Source organism: Sus scrofa, chromosome 17 (genome assembly GCF_000003025.6).
Source record: "Sus scrofa isolate TJ Tabasco breed Duroc chromosome 17, Sscrofa11.1, whole genome shotgun sequence".
Classification (NCBI taxonomy): domain Eukaryota; kingdom Metazoa; phylum Chordata; class Mammalia; order Artiodactyla; family Suidae; genus Sus; species Sus scrofa.
In genome coordinates, this window is record NC_010459.5 from 34,192,756 (window position 1) to 34,210,569 (window position 17,814).

The 17,814-nt window shown below is 44.2% G+C and overlaps 1 long non-coding RNA gene across 1 annotated transcript in view; it reads left to right on the forward strand.

Annotated features, from left to right (window-relative positions):
• Positions 1-12,563, forward strand: part of LOC102164496 — a 40,518-nt gene extending 27,955 nt beyond the window's left edge. The window contains exon 3 of the long non-coding RNA XR_001302079.2: positions 10,346-12,563. This is a non-coding gene — a long non-coding RNA (uncharacterized LOC102164496). The remainder of the gene's footprint in view (positions 1-10,345) is intronic.

The following is a 17,814-nucleotide window of genomic DNA, read 5'->3' on the forward strand; positions in this document are numbered from 1 at the left end:
GGCTCAAGCCTCAGCCTTGTTAGGAGCTTGCCCCATGCCAGCTTTGTGTACTTTTCACAGCATTGAGGGAGGGAGAAGCCTTCCTCCTTATCCTTATTCTTGGGACAGTTCAAGGTCAGCGCTAGACAGTGCAGGGAGAATGAAAGGGAATGGTCTCCATTATGTCTTTAGTATCTTTCTTAAGATCTTGATTGGCAAGAACAGAAAGCATCTATGCCATCACCTGGGTCTGTACATCTCCTCACCCAGCCTGGGCTCTCTTCCTGGGACCATTGCCCCTGGGTGCTTGTGCTGTCAGCAGCTTCTATTCTGGCCTGCAAATCACCAGCAGTGTGCTCTGTCTAAAGCACGAGGTACTCAGGTCACCCCACAAATTCAGGGAAGGGATTAGTTATATAATGCAAATCACAGAACAAAATGGCTTAAAGGACAGATTTGCATACTATGGTCCTCGAGATAAATCTGACCCACTGCTTTGTTTGGTAAATAAAGTTTTATCGGAACATAGCCATACCCATTCATTTATGTATGATCTATGGCCAATTTTTCAGAGTTGAATAGCTTTAATAGAGACTAGATGGTCCACATAGACTGAAATATTTACCACTTGGCCCTTTATTGAAAAGGTTTGTGGATCCTTGAATTGATACAACAATAATCATCATTGTCTCTCATGGTTCCTTTAGGTCAGGAGTTTGGGAGAAGTTTAGCCAGACAGTTTTGGCTTAGGGTCTTTCATGAGGTTCCAGTTAGGTATTGACAGAGGCTGCACACATCTGAAGGCTTGACAGGAGCTGAAGGATTCCCATTCAAGAAGACTCACTCACGTGGCTGGCCATTTGGTGCTGGCTATAGGCTGGGGGCCTCAGTTCCTCTTCCCAGGGGTCCCAACGTAGGATAGCTTGAGTATCCTCATAGTATGTCTGCTGTCCCCAGAAGGAGTGATTCAAGGGAACAAGGTAGAATCTCAATGCCTTTATGAGCTAGATTCAGAAGCCACGCCCTGGCACTTCTGCCATATTCTACCGTCACGCTGGCCAGCCCTGATTCAACATAGTAATGATGTCAGGAGATTAAATATCAGGAGGTGGGATCATTGGGACCAACTTAGAAGCTGGCTATCACATGGAGGAGCAAAGTCATGCGCACATGAGTATTTTGATCTATAGATGTATTATCTTAGGCTTGCGCCGTGCTTTATGCCAATATTTTTTAATTTGGGGATTCCAAAAATATCTAAATTATTCCACATATACTACAATAGGATGGCAGTGAACAATAGCTGCCCTTTTAGCATGGGACATAATTCTTTCTAGTTTATGGCATTCCCACCATTCTTTATTGATCCCTGACAGGGAAACAATTTTAGGGAATTTTTTTTTTTTTTTTTTTTTTTTTTGTCTTTTTAAGACCGCAGGTGCAGCATATGGAAATTCCCAGGTTAGGGGTTGAATTGGAACTGCAGCTGCTGGCCTACACCACAGGATCAGCAATGCCAGATCCGAGCTGTGTCTGTGAATGAACATCACAGCTCACGGCAACATGGGATCCTTAACTCACTGAGGAAGGCCAGGGATCGAACCCGAATTCTCATGGATACTAGTCAGGTTCCTTACCACTGAGCCACAATGGGAACTCCTTAGTGATTGTTAATAATTACCCTTGGGCTGTTTCCTTACTGGAAAGAAATACTTCTCTTCAACCTCATCTATATTGAAGGATGGCAAAGGAAAGATGCATTGAGAGGACTTCCCAGTTTAAGAATTAGAGGGACCACATTTCTTATTAGGAGAGAAGACTATTCCTGCATATTTATTTATTTAGTTAGTTAGTTTTGTCTTTTTGCCAGTTCTAGGGCTGCTCCTGCGGCATATGGAGATTCCCAGGCTAGGGGTCTAATCAGAGCTGTAGCCACCGGCTTACGCCAGAGCCACAGCAACGAGGGATCCGAGCCACGTCTGCAACCTACACCACAGCTCACGGCAACGCCAGATCCTTAACCCACTGAGCAAGGCTAGGGATTGAACCTGCAACCTCATGGTTCCTAGTCGGATTCGTTAACCCCTGAGTCACGATGGGAACTCCTATTCCTGTATATTTAATGTACCATAATATATATACATTTGTTTGTTTGTTTTTGGCTGCATCTGCAGCATGTGGAAGTTCCTGGGCCAGGGATCGAACTTGAGCCACAGCAGTGACCACATTGGATCATTAATTCACTGAGCCACCAGAGAACTCCTGTATATGTATTTTAAACGAGTACAGCCACACCACACCTTGTAAATATTACTCCCTGGCCAGTGAAGCCAATCTCTTTTGGCCTTGAGGATCTTTTGTAATCTGGCCCCTCCCTAAACTAAAGACAATATGCAGAGAGATTAAGAATTCAGACATTGGGATCAGACCACGTGGGTTCAAATACCAGCTCTACCACTCATCAGTTGTATCCTCTATTTTCTCATCTCAAACATAGAGGCAATAATACCCATCAAATAGAGCTTTTTTTCTTTTTTAATCATTTATTTATACATATATTTTTTTCTACTGTACAGCATGGTGACCCAGTTACACATACATATATACATTCTTTTTTCTCACATTAAGTGTTCCATCATAAGTGACTAGACAGAGTTCCCAGTGCTACCCAGCTAATCCCCCATTGCTAATCATCCCGAAGGCTACATTCTGCATCTGTTTACCCCAAGCTGCCAGTCCCTCCCACTCCCTCCCCTTCCCCCTTGGCAACCACAAGTCTATTCTCCAAGTCCATGATTTTCTTTTCTTTGGAAAGGTTCTTTTGTGCCATATATTAGATTCCAGATATAAGTGATATCATATGGTAAAACCTTCACATAGAGTTTTGTGACTACCTTTCCAGTTCTATTCCAGCCCTACCAGTCCTCTAGCTACCTAAACACTCCAGACTCTTTTAGGTCTCTCTGCCTTTGCACATTCTTCTCCCTCCATCTACAATTCTCACGTCCTGCTTCTCTGCCACAAGGCTCCGTCCACAGTCACCTGCTGAGGTTGTCCTTAGCTTTGTTCACCAAGCTTGTGTGGTTCTCCTGGCTATGTGGTAGGATAGTATTTCATAGTCCCCTTGTGGTTGAGTTGGGACCACGTGACAATATCTGGTCAGTGGGTTGTGGGTACAAGTAACACATGTCTCTTCCAGGCTAGAGCACTTAAAGGCAGGTTCAAGACTCTCCAGAATTCTCTCTTCCCTCTGCCACAGCAACTGGGTCTGGAGTCAGGATGATGGTGTGAGCAGAGCCACAGCCAAGCCAGGCTAGAATTATTGAGAAAAAAACCCACCTTTGTGGTTTAAGACTCCAGGTTGTTACAAGAGCTGTGCCTAGTGTGTATTAACTCCTTTCCTAAGAAAGCTTTCCTCAAAGAGAGCTGATCTGAATGTGGCCCGTGGGTTTCCATGGCAACCAGTAGACGCCTCTATTAATCCCTCATCTCCTACAGCCCTGTATTAAATAACTGGCTTATATGTATCTTGCTGCCTCCCAGTACTGCTCTCAATATTGCTCTGCCTTCCCTAACTCCCCATTGTAAAAACACCCCTTCTGCTCTTTGCTGAAGGAACCTGATTTAGTTCTTGGTATTTTATTCTCAAAAGGAATTACTTTTATTTATGGACTTGTTTATTTGTGCCTCTTTCACGAAACAATAAGCTTATAGCCGCGGGGCCTGGCTCAGTGTCTGACACAGAGATGCTACAAATGAAGGAATGATTGATGAAACCTGCATACCCAGGGCTTAGCACCGTGCCCAGCACAGACATCTGTGAACCTGAATGAATGAACCAATGAATGAACGCCCCCTCAGCCACTTATCCACCCTTGACCATGCTCGCTGGTGTCCTCTCTCAGGCCACAGCGAGACTTGAGAGGCAGACAAGAAGGCCCCGGGAAGGGGCTCTTGTTGCTGCCTTCTTGTTTATCCCCCTTGCTGCAAAATCTCCTGTGACCATTTAAAGCCAGGAAGCCAAATCAAAGGGCCTTGGATTCAAAGGACACTAATTACCTTTCAAAGAGTTCCCCTTGGCTTTAGCCACACAATTCCCGTCAGAGGCTGTGGGAGTTTGTGGTTCCTGTGCTGGGCTTTGAAACTGGGAGGGATTAATGGGGCTTGATTAAACCACAAATGTCAGGAAGCACGGAGGGCAGCTCAAAATGCCGGCCATCTCCATCCTGGGAGAGGGACAGTCACTGACCTCCCCTCCCCTCTCACTAGGGGCTGCTGAAGAAGGGGTTGAGGGGGTCGGCATCTTCTTCGCCTTACACTCAGGGCACCACTTTCGCGCTTAGGATGATGCTCGTTTACATGGAAATGACCAATGTGCTAATAAGAATTTCGTTCTGCGTTTCATTAAGGCCGTTCTCAAAGGAGGTGTACTAAGAATCCTGCCTACTAATTTTCTCTGGCCTGATGTCTGAACAGCATTGTCTTCAACGCCACAGCAGTAGGATTGTGCTAAAATAATTGATAAGAGTGACAATAGCCACCAGTTCAGCGAGCACCTACCTTAGTAACAGGCATGGAGCTCGTTGCTTTATGTTGTTAATCTCATTTTATCCCTGTACCTCCCTGAGGGGAGACAGGGGCTCTTATTAGCTCCATGCCACAGATGAAGAAACGGATGCTCAGAGAGGTGCAGCCACTTGCCCAATGTCACACAGCATGGAAGTGACAGACCAGAAGTTAGCCCTGGGTCTCTCCTGCCTCAGAACCCAAACTGCTTTACCCTGTTGGCTGTGGTAAATTCCAAGGGCCCATTCTTCGCATATCGAAGAGGAATGATTTTGTGGAAAACAAAGACAGTAAAATAAGAGAAGAGGAAGGTATGTTGGAGAAATCCTGTCAGCCCAGAGCCTCATTTAGTTTGAAAACCCACCCTGGGCCTGACGTCTGCCACCTACTGTGCCACTTCCTGTGAGGAAGTTTTTCAGCTGTGAGCAGCTAGAACTCAGCTCAGCAAGGAAGACACTGCTGATTTCTCGCCTCACATCATTCCCAAGCCTTCTCTTCCTGTCTTCATCATAGAGGTTGGAAAACCCAAATACCCACTTTCCCAGGCTCCCTTGCTGCCAAAGGTGCCCACATGGCCAATTCTGCCCAATCGAGACATCCATGGAAGCCTCCTGGGGCTTCTGGGAAGCCTCCACTTTTCCCTAAAAGAGAGACATGCTTGCAGCAGCCTTCCCCACTTCTTCCTTCTGCCTGGAATATGATGCGACACTCGATCTGTGGCAGCCTTCTTGTGTCAGAGGGAAACGCTAAGAGATTCACAGACATTGCAGAGCCATCAAGCCAAAGCTAGACACTGCTTAGCTCTAGTTTTTTTTTTTTTTTTTTTTTTTTTTTTTTTTTTTTTTTTTTTTGCCATGCCTGCGGCATGTGGAAGTTCCTGGACCAGAGATCAAACCTGTACCACCACAATGACCCGAGCCACTGCAGTGACAATGACAGATCCCTAATATGCTGCAATGCAAGGAAACTCCAGCTCTCGATTTTTTGAAAGTGAGAATAAAATCCCTATTTATTTATGCTCCTGTTAGCTGTATTTTCCACAGTTTGAAACCCAAAGCATCTTAATGGGTAGAGCCTTTCATCCTATGTCTTTTATTAAGAATGAGAAAATTTCCCAGAAGCCCCCTCTCTGCAGATTTGCCTCACATCTCCAGAATTTCATCCAGCATCTCCTCCTCCACTAATTGCTGGTCAGGGGAAAGGAACCAAAGTAGTCAGCATGGACTGGTGATTCTTAAACTTGAAGTCATCAGTATCTTACTAAGAGGGCTTGTTAAAACCCAGACAGCTGGGTCTTATCCCCATAGTTTTTGATTCAGATCCAAGTGGGTGTCTGAGAATTTAAATCTCAGGGACATGTTCTGCTCCACTCTCTTTCTTTTTTTTTTTTTTTTTGTCTTTTTGTTCTTTTAGGGCCACAGCAGCACCATATGGAGGTTCCCAGGCTAGGGGTCTAATTGGAGCTGTAGCCACCGGCCTACCCCAGAGCCACAGCAGCACCAGATCCAAGCCGTGTCTGTGACTTACACCACAGTTCATGGCAACGCTGGATCCTTAACCCACTGAACGAGGCCAGGGATCAAACCCGCAACCTCATGGTTCCTAGTTGGATTCGTTTCCACTGCACCATAATGGGAACTCCCACTCTTTATTTTCATAAAGTCAGAGAGAGGAGTAGTCAAGGAAGGCTTCTTGGAGGAGAGGTCATGAGCTAAGCCTCAAAGAAGGCTTAAGGATGAAGAAGAGATATAAAGATGGTAGCAGGAAGGAAGCCCTGAGTGAGAAAGGAATGGAGAGGCCTGGATTCGGTGGATCTGGCAGCATCAACCATTAGCTCCAGAGCCAGGAGGTGATTTTGGAGGCAAGAGGAAGTGAGGTGGGCGAAGAGCTCAGTCTTGTTTCCAGACTTGGATTCAAGCCCTAGCTCCACCCTTTTTTGGCCATGGTTTTTTTCGAACAAGTCAGTTTGCCTCTCTGTGCCTTCATTGTCTCAGCAGTAAAATGGGGGTAATGTCGTTGCTCTCAAATAGGTTATTATAATGTGTAAGTGATATGATATATGTAAAGCGAAAGAGGAAAAGTATCATTTTAAGAAAAACCTGTGACCCAAACTCTCATGATATGTTAAGAGACAGGCTAAGGGTTCTGGCATCAAATGATTTGGAGAAACAAATCAATGCAGTTTTCCTTAGCGCAAGGCTTTGCAGTCTCTCTCTCTCTTTTATTTTTATTTTTTATTTTTTTTTGCATTTTAGGGCTTCACCTGCAGTATATGAAAGTTCCCAGGCTAGTGATCGAATTGGAGCTGTACCTGCCGGCCTACACCACAGCCACAGCAGCACAGGATCCAAGCCGTATCTGTGAACTACACCACAGCTCATGGCAACACCAGATCCTTAACCCACTGAGCAAGGCCAGGGATCGAACCGACATCCTCATGGATACTAGTTGGGTTTGTAACCACTGCGACACAATGGGAACTCCCTACTTTGCAGTCTCAATATCCTAAAATAAGGCATGGATTTCATCATGGGAGACAGTGGCCTACAATATTTCCTCAAATGTCTTGAAAAATATAAATCCTTGTAAATATTTGAGGGAATGTTTTTGTTTGTTAGAATTTCTGATGAGAAACCAGTGTAAAGCATCCACATACTACTTATAAAAAGATGCCATTTATATTCTAATAAAGGACAAACATTTTTGTCAATTCATTAGTTAGATTTCTGCATCAGTCAACTTCTCGAAGTTATGCTGAGGTAACAAACATAAAATCTCACTAGTTTATGACAGCAAAGGTTTATTTCTTGCTCATCCTACACCCAGGTTGGCTGCATCTCTGTCTACAGTAACCCCTTCCTTCTAGGACCCAGCTGGACCCAGAGACCCTATTTGGGATGGGCAGCTCTGGTGGAAGGGGGTGGACCACGGTGGAGACATGCGATGACTCTTCAAGCCTCTGCTCAGAAGAGGCATTAATTTCATCACTCAAGCTCACAAATCTTTGTCCAAAGAAAGTGACAAGGCCAGGCCTGATGTCAACAGCACAGGAAGTACAGTCCTCTTACAGGAGAGAGAGAGCAAGAGCTTTGTGAACAAGAAAACTGTGCACTCTGTCCTTTTGAAAGGAGCCACCCTCTTTTAAAATACGGATTAATTTAGATTGTTCACTAACCCCAAAAGGACTTTTACAATGGGGTGCGTAACAATGAATCTGTATTTGTTATTTCATGGTTTCTTAACTATAACCTTAGAGTGAGTGGGTCTTGTTGTCTTGTAGGTTGAGTCCTCCTTTTTTAGGCTTTGTAATTCTATTATTTATTTTCCAACATAAACTGTAGGAATAAGTTGTCCAGTTCAGTGAAAAAGCCTACTGGGATTTTGACCAGAATTGTATTATATTTGTAAATTAAATTTGGGGAACAATTGCCATATTTCCCATATTGTGCCTTCCCCCTCTCTGAACTTGCTGTCTTTCACCAATTACTTAGGCCTTCTTTCATGTCCTTCAAGCACAGACTTAGAGGTTCCTCCACAGAGGTTTCGCACATCTCCCATTAGATTTATTCTGGAGAACTTACAGATTTTGTGGCTAAGGTGAACAAGGTGCTTAAGAAAGTTTTTTAAAATTTGTCATTGCTGGAATACAGAAATGCTACTGGTTTCTGACTGTTGATCCTCTATCCAATAACTTTGCTGAGCTCTCTTAAGAGTTCTAATGTTACACCTACAGGTTGAAATTTCTGTGAGGATAATTATATTATTTGGAAATAGCAATAATTAAAAAATTACATAGGATTTTTTATTACTCAATTACATTTACAGTTGTACAATAATCATCACAACCAAATTTTATAGCATTTCCATCCCAAATCCTCATGCATCCCCTCACCCCCCAAAACTGTCTCATTTGGAAACCATAAGTTTTTCAAAGTCTGTGAGTCAGAATCTGTTCTGCAAAGAAGTTCATTGTGTCCTTTTTTTAGATTCCACCTGTAAGTGATAGCATTTGATGTTGGTGTCTCATTGTCTGACTGACTTCCCTTAGCATAATCATTTCTAGGTTCATCCATGTTGCTGCAAACCCTGTTATTTCTTTCCTTTTAATGGCTGAGTAATATTCCATTGTGTATATATACCACATCTTCTTGATCTACTCCTCTGTCGATGGACATTTAGGTTGTTTCCATGTCTTGGCTATTGTACAGAGTGCTGCAATGAACATTGGAGTACGTGTATCTTTTCGAGTCATGGTTTTATCTGGATAGATGCCCAGGAGTGGGATTGCTGGATCAAATGGTAATTCTATTTTTAGTTTTCTGAGGAATCTCCATACTGTTTTCTGCAGCGGTTGCACCAATTTACATTCCCACCATCAGTGTACTAGGGTTCCCTTTTCTCTACACCCTCTCCAGCATTTATTGTTTGTAGACTTTTTGATGATGTCCATACTGGCCGGTATAAAGTGGTATCTCATAGTGGTTTTGATTTGCATTTCTCTAATAACTAGTGACATTGAACATCCTTTCACATGTTTTTTGGCCATCTGTATGTCTTCTTTGGAGATTTATCTGTTTAGATCTTCTGCCCATTTTTTTGATGGGTTGTTTGTTTTAAAAATGGCAGTAATCTTTATTCTTTCCCATTATAACTTGCTTTTTACCTTTCTCTTCTTTTCTTTCTTTTTCACAACTTTATAGTTTGTGAAGTATGTTTAAATCTCCAGAAAGTGTTATTTTGATTATTCCCATTTTACAGATGCAGAAACTGAGGTTCAGAGAGGACCCAAATCTGTCTTACTCCCACATCTGTGTGTCATGGCTTCTTTAGTTATGAGTGAAAGAAAAGCAAGTCAGAGTGGCTGACAATTGAGAGGCCAAGCCACGGCTGAACCAGGCGGCTCTCACTGGTGTCACTGGGGCCATCACCCCCCTCTACCTCTCAGTCCAGTTGTCCTCTCTGCTGGCTTCTTTCTCAAGCAGCACTCCCCAGATGAGAGTAAACAGTTGCCAGAGTCTCCAGGTTTCTATGGTCCTCACTGTTACCAACCCAGAAAAATCACTGAGATTCTCTCTCCCTTAGCACCCATGTTAATCCTTGAGAAGGATTCTAATTGGTCAGCCTGGCCTGGTGCCCACCCCCATAGGACCACATGATTGGCAGCACCACTAGAACATCCTTTGGAAGGAGAGGTAGGAGGGAGAGATCCCAGAGGGGAAAGGGGCTAAAGGGGAATGATGCTGGGTAGCCAGAATGGCCTATGTCCACTGTATTATGCAGTTCCCACTGCCCCTGACTAGGGTATGGAGTCAGGAAGACGGTATTCTGGTTTTGGCTTTGCTACTAGTATTTTTGGCTTATTATAATTTCCAGGACTCTTTGCTTATATGGCAAATGGGGAGCCTAACCACATGGGTGGGAATCAAATGAGCAAATGCATGGAAAAACAATCTGCAAAATAAAACACTTTGTAAGGAATTGCTTGCATCATCACTAGGCTTAATTAGTAGAGTCGAGTCACCCCTCAGCTCAAGAATTTTGAATGGCATCCTGCCATTCAAATTGAGAATTCTTCATGGGGTTTGCAAGACTCTTCATAGTCTGGCCCTATCTGGCCCACCTCATTCTTCCTGAACCCACATGTTCCACTCTAAGCAGGCTGGTCGTCTCTTGTCCTGCACTCCTGTGCTGCAGAATCAATCTCATGGTTCCCCCTGGTATGAACCCACTTACTTGCCTTGGTGACCCTGGGCAAGTTGTGGACTTTCTGTGACACTTGGTTTGCTCATCTCTTAAACAGAAACAACTGCTTCACAGAGTCATTGGGAGTATTACAGGTAAGAGCAGATGTAAAGCAACCAGCACAACGCTTGGCAGGAAGTCCATGCTCACGCCTCCGCTGCAGGACCCCAGGGGATTGCCTTTGAGAAGATGATCCATAAGGAAGGTATTTCCCCTTTGGGAGTACTTGGGCCCACAAGAGGCGCTTAAGTCAAAGGCACTAAAGTTAGAAAAAGGGTGGGATAAGCCTTTCAAGTCCAAGGACTTAAAGATCCTCCTAGAGAGGGAGAGACAGGGGGGAAACGATTGGGTCCATGGTGAAGTGGGTGACTTGGCTGTGCTGAGGATGCATTCTGGGGTCAGCAGTGGCTTGATGGGCCCGAGTCTGTGGACAGGGGAAAGGGTGATCTTGGCCAGGAACCATCATGGGGCCTGGATTAGGGTCTGGACCAGCAGTCTCCTGTGGCTGTCTGTTGCAGGGGAGACCCACCCAGGCAGGCACCCCTCTATGCTTGGCTCCTCAGTCGTAGCTATGCTTGGGGCAGTCACTACTAGTCTTCACTTCACTATATAAGCTGGATCTTTATTCACCTCTGCCCTTTGGTGATGCTGCTGGCAATGTTCTAGCCAAATCCAGCCTGCAGACCTATTTTGCAAGACTTTGACCTCCTCTCACCAAGAGGTGGGGGTCTATGTACCCCTTTCCTGGAATCCAGGTGGATCTGTGGCTGCTTTCACCACTAGAGCATTTTGGAAGTCCCGCTAGGGGACTAGAGACTAGATCACACAAGGCCATGCAGCTTCCACCTGGCTCTCTTGCAGTCCTCACTCTCTGGATACTCTGTCTCGGAACCCAGCCACATGCTGTGAGAAGCTCAAGCCACATGGAGAAGCCACGTGTAAGCGCTCCAGTGGACAGTCCCAGCCTTTGAGTCATCCCAGTCCAGGCACCAGCAGAGAAGCCTCCAGATGACTCTAGCCCCAGCCATTTGAATCTTCCCAGCTGAAGCCCCAGACATCATGGAGCAGAGTCAAGCTGTCCCCACAGTGCCCTGTCCAGACTTTTGACACAAGGAATCTGTGGACATAATGAAATGGTTGCTTTACGTCACTAAATTTGGAGTCACTGTTAGGTGGAAATACTCACTAGAAAATTGTGCTTTAAAATTTTTTGATTCTGTTGCCAGCTTTTAAAATTGGGAGATTTCACATACAAATTTGGGGTTTGGGCAAAAGAGAAATCAGAAAATCTGGCCATGTTGGCATCCCTCATTGGCAAAAACTGGTCAGAACTGCCCTTTTGAGAAGGTATACGGGTCTCCTATCTACCATGGCCTCCACATGGCTAGATCTGCTTGTTTAGGTCACCTGTCTGGTCCTAATGGGCATATGGGTGTGGTGGCCCTGGGACTGGACCATCCTATCCCCTTGTGAGGTGCCCCACACCTAAGGATTTTTCCTTCCTCATGATGGCTGGTGTATCCCTGACTTCTATGGGTACCCCATTTTTGTTCCATGAACCCACCAGACCAGGCAGGGTTCTACCCTTTTGTCCGCTCAGAAAACTGTTTATGTGAAATAAAAACCAGGCAGGGGCTGGGGGTGGTGATGGCTGTGTCTGGAGTTTGCTTGTCCTGTAAACAATTTCCTGGTGATAATCTTTCCAATTATCCTCCAAGCTGGAACTTCTACGTGAAATCAAGCTGGGTGCCCTTGGCTTATCCTGTACATCTTGGAGTGATTAAGATCTGGCTTTATATTTCAGGGTGAGGCCAGAATTTCCAAGATCCTTGACACAGACATAAAGAATCAGGGTAATATAGAATCTTAGAAACAAATACAGGGCAGATTATAGACTCGTACAACCAACAAGGCTCTTAAAAGTCAATCTATCTTTGCACAAAGCATAGTTGAGCCGGGTAAAAATTCCAGGAACTATAACTTTATTTTTCGTGGCCCAAACTTAATTTATTAGCTCCTGCTAATACAGGGAGCAAAGACAATTAATTAATTAATTCAACAAAAGTTTATCAAGGGCCTCTATGTACTAGGTATTTTCTTTTTTTTTAGAGGGGGTAGGAATCTAACCATGATGTGTCAGATAAAAACTTCTGCCACCATGAAGTTTAATGTACATTCCAATGGAAGGCACAGATGAAAATAAAAAAACAAACAAACAAAAAATACCCCATGATAGGATGTCATAAGTGGTGATAAGTGCTTTGATTAAAAAAAAACAAAAAAACAAAAAAAAAACCAGCAGAGGGAAGGAATAGGTATTGATGAAGAAGGAGTGTTATTTTGTTTTTGTTTGTTTGTTTTTGTCTTTTTTAGGGCCAAACCCGCGGCATATGGAGGTTCCCCAGCTAGGGGTCGAATCGGAGCTATAGCCACTGGCCTACGCCAGAGCCACAGCAACACAGGATCTGAGCCACATCTGTGACCTACACCACAGCTCACGGCAATGCCGGATCCTTAACCCACTGAGCAAGGCCAGGGATCGAACCTGAAACCTCATAGTTCCTAGTCGGATTCATTAACCACTGAGCCACGAAGGGAGCTCCAAAGAATGTTATTTTGTATAGGGTGGTCAGAGAACATGTCCTGGGAGAGACCTGGAAGATGTGAGGGAGGAAGGCCATGAAGATCAGAGAAGAGGGTCCATCTGGATGAGGGAAGGGAAAGTGCAAAGGCCCTGCGGCTGGGCTGGGGTGGGCTTGGCCCATCCTGGGAGAAGCAGTGGGAAGAACTGGATGGCTGGGCAGAGATGGGAGAAGGGAGGAGGAGTAGAGATTGAGGTTGAAATCTCAGTTTAATCTTCTTCCCTGCTGGGTTATGTCTAAATCCTGAGGCCATCACACAATCCCAGGACGGAGGAAGAATCTGGTCCTATATATCTTGCCTCTAGTCCTGCAGCCATGCCAGTTGCTCCTGCCGTGCCCTCCTCATTCTGATCTTCAGCCGGGCCTGCTGGCTCTGGATGCCTCACCTGTGTCACCATCTGGCTCCCCTTAATTCTCTGACCTGCAGAAATCGGAAGGGGGCTACTCAGAGCTGTCTGCCTAGGCTCTTCCTGCAGAATGTTTCAGCTCCTGAACTAGGCCAAGAAGGATCTGGCTGGGACTCCATTCATGGCTGCTTTTTTTTCACCTTGGCATTTTCTCGAAGGGATAGAGGGCAAAGGTGGAGGGCGGAAGCAGGACAAGATCTCGTTTTTGTGACGTCTAAAGCTTATACCATTACAGATGACCCTCTTTAAGAAGAAGAAAAGGAAATTATGAGCTTGCATTTAGGTAGGAATGTGAACATTTATTTAGAATGAGAGAAGAAAATGAAAATAAAACACAAATTTTTATTTTTATTCTTTCTTTCTTTATTGTCTTTCTGGAGCCACACCTGCAGCATATGGAGGTCCTCAGCCTAGGGGTCAAACCGGAGCTGTAGCTGCCAGCCTAGACCACAGCCACACAAGGCTGGATCCCAGCCACGTCTGCGACCTATACCACAGCTCACGGCAATGCCAGATCCTTAACCCACTGAGCGAGGCCAGGGATCGAACCTCTTGGATACTAGTCATGTTCGTTTCCACTGAGCCACGATGGGAACTCCATAAACTACAAGTTTTTAAAAGCTGTAATAATTTTTAAAAATACTGTAAGTAATACAAGATTCAGAGAAATACCACACTGTTTTTATTGACTATCCAACACCCCCCATAACACTTTTTCCTACATTTTTGGCTGCAGATTTTACATTGGAAGCCATGAAGAGGAGAGGGAAGTGGGACAACATATCTAAGATGCTGAAAGAAAAGAGCATCAACCTAGAATTCTGTATCTAGTGAAAATACCCTTCAGGAATGAAGGTGGAATAGTCATTCTTAAGTGAAAGAAAACTAAGAGAATTCATAGCCAGCGACCTACTCTAAGATAATTGCTAAAGGAGATTTTCCAAACAGAAGGAAATAGAAGAAAATTTGGAAGATCAGAAACAAAGAAAGAGCAACATAGGAGTTTCCTGCTAGCCTGGTAGCTAAGGATCCCATGTTGTCACTGCTGTGACTCAGGTTCAATCCCTGGCCCAGGGAAGGAAAAAAAAAAGGCAACATAAATGGTAATAATGGGTCACAAAATGTATGCATCTGAGTAAAAATAGTTATAAGTGAAAATATGTCTGAATATTGCCTGATGAAAATTTCAGTGTACGTAGATATAAGACAACTGTAACATAAAGAGGATGGTAAACAGACTTATGCTAGTAAGGTCTACACTCCACTTGAAGTCATAAAATATTAGCTCTAAATGACTATGACAGGTATATCGTCTACACAATCTATAGAACAGCCTTTAAAAATAACTATTTGAAGAGCTATATATATATATTTTTTTGTCTTTTTGCTATTTCTTTGGGCGCTCCCGCGGCATATGGAGGTTCCCAGGCTAGGGGTCGAATCGGAGCTGTGGCCACCGGCCTACACCAGAGCCACAGCAACGCTGGATCCGAGCCGCGTCTACAACCTACACCACAGCTCACGGCAACGCCGGATCGTTAACCCACTGAGCAAGGGCAGGGATCAAACCCGCAACCTCATGGTTCCTAGTCGAATTCGTTAACCACTGCTCCATGACGGGAACTCCTGAAGAGCTATATTAAAAACCACAAGTGGATCTATTCACTAAAAAGACAAAACAGGAGTTCCCATTGTAGCTCGGGGAGTTAAGAACCTGACTAGTATCCATGAGGATGTAGGTTCAACCCCTGGCCTTGCTCAGTGGGTTAAGAATCCAGCATTGCCTTGAGCTGGGGTGTAGGCTGCAGATTTCCCTGGGATCAGGCATGGCTGTGGCATGTGTGAGCAGCTCCAGCCCCAATTCGACCCCTAGCTTGAGAATTTCCATATGTTGCACGTGTGGCCCTAGGAAGGAAGGAAGGAAGGAAGGAAGGAAGGAAGGAAATCCTAAAGTGTGTATGCATATGTCCAGAAAAAGAAAAAAAAGGACCCTGAAAGGTGAAATAGTCAAACCCACAATTATTACTGAAGACTTTAATACAGCTCTCTCAGTCATCAGTAGAATTAGTAGACATGAAATAAGCAAGGTTATAGAATGAACAACACCATTAAATAACAATATTTAACTGAATGTACTTTACCCAACAACAGCAGAATACATTTTCCTTTCAAGTGCACATGGAACTTTCACTAAAATAGACTTTATCCCGCATGAAGAAACAGGACAAGGGGTATAAAAAGTGCAGGGGGAAATTTTTTCAGTTAATATTTTAAGATGTGCTAGCATATAGTCTTTGAATCTTGGAAGCAAATCAGAGAACCTTAGAAATACAAACACAGACTCCTTGGAACTGAAGTTTCATTGACTAGTTTTCAAGTCCTAGAACTCTAAAACAAACAAAAAATACTAGAATTTTGAATATTTTAAAAGCATAGAGTCATAGAATAATCGTTTAATAGATTTGTAGACTCTTGGATAAATGGAATGTTAGAAATGTAAAGAAGAGCTAATCCAGTGGTTTCAAAATTGAAATTCCAGGAGATAGCACTATTTCAAAAAACTTAAAAGGTATTGGACCTTAACAGAGCCAGTTTACTTAAGACATAAAATTCTTCCAGAATTTAGACCTGTAGAGAAAAAAAAAAAAAAAAGAATCCCTGAGGGTGAAAAGGCTGAAAACCTGATAACTATAGTCCCATGCCATTTTCTTACAAATGACAAAATTAGTATAAAAAAGTAATGCAAGCAATTACATTATTGTGGGAAACTGCATTATTGGTGCCAGTTTTTCAGCTCCCCCTGTACCTATGCCCTTTGCAGTTCCTCCCATGAAAGAGGTGACCAGGAGTTCCCATTGTGGCGAGTGGAAAAGAATCTGATAGTATCTGTGAGGATGCGGATTCAATCCCTGGACTTGTTCAGTGGGTCGGGATCCAGCGTTGCCGTGAGCTGTGGTGTAGGTTGCAGATTCTGCTCAGATCCTGTGTTGCTGTGGCTGTGGCCTAGGCCGGCAGCTGCAGCTTCAGTTCGACCCCTGGCCTGGGAACTTACATATGCTGCAAATGCAGCCCTAAGGTGCAAAAAAAAAAAAAAAAAAAAAAAAATGTTGACTCTACAGTAAGCCATGTAACTTGTTTTGGCCAATAAAATGAAGTAGAAGCGAGAATGTGCCTAGGTCTTCTGAAGCTGCTCATGTTTCCACCTGCTGTCTTGTTTGTTTGCCAAAACCATGAGAAGAATGAGTTCTTGCCACGGGAGGAACATGAGAAACACTGAGCAGAGCTGCTCCAGCTCATGTGCCCTGGCCACGCCCAGTCTTGAGCAACCTCCCAACCAACCCACAGTCACATGATCAAGCCCAGCCAAAATGAGCAGAGTTCCAGCTGACCCACCGATGCATGCGACACAGTAATAAACGGTTCAAGTAACTGAGCTTTGGGGTGGTTGTTATATGTCAACTGCTGACTGATACAGGGAAGTGAGTTCATGGCATCAGGGAATTCTTCCTCTAGTTCTTTTCCTACTGTTGTCAGTGTTTCCCCACGTGCGCATGGAGCGCCATGGGTGAGCCCAGGGTAACCTAGGCAGGGCTCAGGCAGGACTCTGAAAAGCACACAGGGGGAGTGTTATTCCATTTCTAAGCCTTCATTAGTCCTTCTAATATCTTTAAGAAGGAAGTCCCAGGAGATGTCTTCAACATCTGACACTTGCCTATCACTTTTTAACAAAGGGAGAACATGCCACAGGTGCAAATTTTTCAGGCAGGAAAGAGTATCTAGCAAGCACTTAACAACATAGTTCTAAAGTATTTCCTTTATAGATACTTCTGGTCATAGCAAGGGATCGATGCTGCTTTTCCACTTAGAGTTGGGATATGATTTTTTAAACAATTTTAAGTACATCAACTTGAATACATTTAAAGATATTTGCTTACATAAAGACAAAAAGAAATCTAAAGACAAATATGGAATCAATGAAAGTGCAGATGTTGGTGGATCTGGCCAAAACCATACCATGGGGATACAGTACCTCAGATAGCATCCCATTGCGGCAGAGGGCACATATGGGCAGTTCAGCTGGATGATAAACTTGAGGAAACAGGGATGGTTTGAAACAAACATCACCAAGGTCTCAGGTCTGTCCAGGATGGCCCTGCCAAAGCTCTCTTCTAGAGTTCATACTTTGAGGCTGATTCATATTATGTGATGCCTCTGGACTGTGACTTGGATGCAGGAGGGGTCCAGCATTCCTCCTCTTTCTGAGTGACCTTGGCTGGATCCTTTGCCCTTTCTGGGTTTGATTCATTGGGCTGTATCGAAGAAAACCAAGTGACGTGAGGTGCATTTGTAGTGTGGGCTTAGTTTCATAGGAAAAGAAAGCTATCCATGCCTGCCGGCGCCTCCTCCCTTGTCAATTCCATTTGCAGATCTCTCCCCATCTGGTTTTGAAACAGGCCAATCAGGGGCCCTCCAAACAA